Source organism: Centruroides vittatus, unplaced genomic scaffold (assembly GCF_030686945.1).
Source record: "Centruroides vittatus isolate TY-2023 unplaced genomic scaffold, ASM3068694v2 contig_3015, whole genome shotgun sequence".
NCBI lineage: Eukaryota > Metazoa > Arthropoda > Arachnida > Scorpiones > Buthidae > Centruroides > Centruroides vittatus.
Window position 1 is genome coordinate 9,364 of NW_027121930.1, and position 2,462 is coordinate 11,825.

Here is a 2,462-nt window from a genome sequence, read left to right on the forward strand (position 1 = left end):
AATAATTGTTCGCAGATATAAATATACGCGTTGTTACGTCGCTAAGATTATTAAATTATCCGAGAAGGGAAAATGGAAATTTCACTAAGTATTACGCCTAAACTTATAAATGTTCAGCGGGAAATATGTTTAAAATATTTTCTCTCATCATTCACCTCAATGTCCCTGATTTACGGATGGAATTTCTTCAATCCTTGTTCATGTGTGATACGAAACCACAATTATTTGCACAAGATTTTAAAGAGGTTTTACTTATTTTTCATCGAATTTGTGTACTGGATGCATTTCTTTCTCACTTTTTGCATGATAATTCCTTCTCTGTCCAGTAAAACGCCCTGCATCTCCTGGTATTCGATCGTCGACAACGATATCTTTGTCAAAGTGGGCGTCTGTATTTTTGCCTTAGTGTTAGCCGTAATTTTCAGCATCCTCAAAAGAGTAAAATTAAAGACGAAAATTAAAGTAAGAAATTCGAATTACTTTTTCCAAAATCAGTTGTTTTCTATCATTAATCACATTCGAATTACCACATTGACTTCGACAATAATTATTACACTATGGCTTCAGTTTTTAAACGTATTTTTCTTTTATCACAATGTAAAAAAGAAGGAATTATTCCAGCTAGAAGCGTTTGTTTGTACTATTGAACTTGGAATGTGGATTATTGTAGTGATTGGCGGTTTCGTATACCTCGGTTACTTTCTTTTCTTGCTTGTTGTTATTGTAATGAATGCATTCCGAAAAGTATCAGAAGATTTATACCTAATGAGAAAAGATAATCCAAACTTAGAACTTGAACTGGAAGAAATTATGACACAGCACCATGAAATTTGGACATACACCAATCAATTCAACGGACCATTCAATTATGTATTAACAATTCTGTATGCTAATTTATTAACAGAAACGTGTCTAATTTATTTTATTGCCATTTTCTCCAAAGTGGAATTCGCATTTAAAGTCTCTATTTTTCTAGTTTGTGCTATAACAACTTTTGGCTGTATTTTATTTGGATTCCTGATGTCTGTTTTTACGTCAAACGAAAGAAATTTTATTAAAATGAAAAGAATTTAATTTATGGATTTAATCAAACGTTTTGCTTTCTTTTTGTCTTTTAGATGCAATCATCCTTTCAAGATATAAGAAGATTTGCTGATTGCGATCTCAGTTTTGAACAGAAATTGAAGGTAGAGTGTTTTAAATTTGTTCTTTTTATAAATATCTGTTAGTTTTATTGTAAAATTAACATACACTTATTACAATCAATTATGTGCAGATGCTGAATTTTATGAAGAGATTTGGCAAAGTATCTCTATGCATATCCATGAATGATTACTTCAACGTTACCAAGAAATTTCCCATTAAAGTATATTTATTTACATTTTATAATAATAATTATGGAAATATTCCATTAATATATTTTTGTTTGAAATTTTTCAGATGGCGAGTTCACTTTATTCTGTATTTTCTGGTTTGCTAAAGCTTGGGACAGCTACGAAAAGGAAAAATTGATATCTTAAAGTTATTAATTATGAAGTCAACGCGTATTTTAATACAAGATTTTGTAATAGTTACTTAATTATATAAGTGTATATCTTTGACAATTTTTTTGTACATGCACTATCTTGGTAAGAGCTACCAGTGGTAAGTTGTATTATTAAATCGTACTTTTGGTGCTGTATGTATATAACATATTTTGAAATAATGACTTTCCAGCAAGTGAATATAATGTTTGTGTAACCTTTGTTATATTTTCTTCTTAAATTCGTTGTATTTGATGATATATTTAACCGCGTGACGACGGAAACTTATCTGAAAATTTATCCCAGTAATGCTTTTCGTAAGTTATCATACATCAGGTCGCAAATTCGCATCACCATAAAAAAAAAAACAGCAACGAAATGCTGAACTTTCCCAGCCAGATTTAAAATTTTGGTGGAGCCATCTGTTATCTAATTTTATTTAAAAACATTTTATATTTTTAACTATTATATAATGTCAAAAAGCTTAATTTTCAGAGTAGGAATGAGTTTTACAAAAATAAATTATATATGCTGATAACGAGTAAAATCGTAGTTAAATCCCACCATACTCGAGATACACACGACTCCCATTCTCTCTTTACCTCATCGACCTCTAACCACCAAAATTTAACTGTGTCAATCCTCCTAATAAGCAAATTTCCCTGCAAAATTTCAGAAAGTTTCGGCGAAAAGCACAGGAGTTATTTACCTTCAAACAGGATGTACACTACAAAATCGTGCTTTCTCCCAAACACAACGTTCATATATATAGAAATTACCTCCGTATGTTTTTGCATTTCTCGTCGTTTCAAAGGTTTCTTACGTCTGTAAATGTAAAACTTTTCAAGGAAGAAGTCAATTTTTGACCGATCGCTGTAGTTTTCATCTGTTATATAAAACAGCCGGAAGGGTAACTAAGTTAGTTTTAAGTTATGAAAG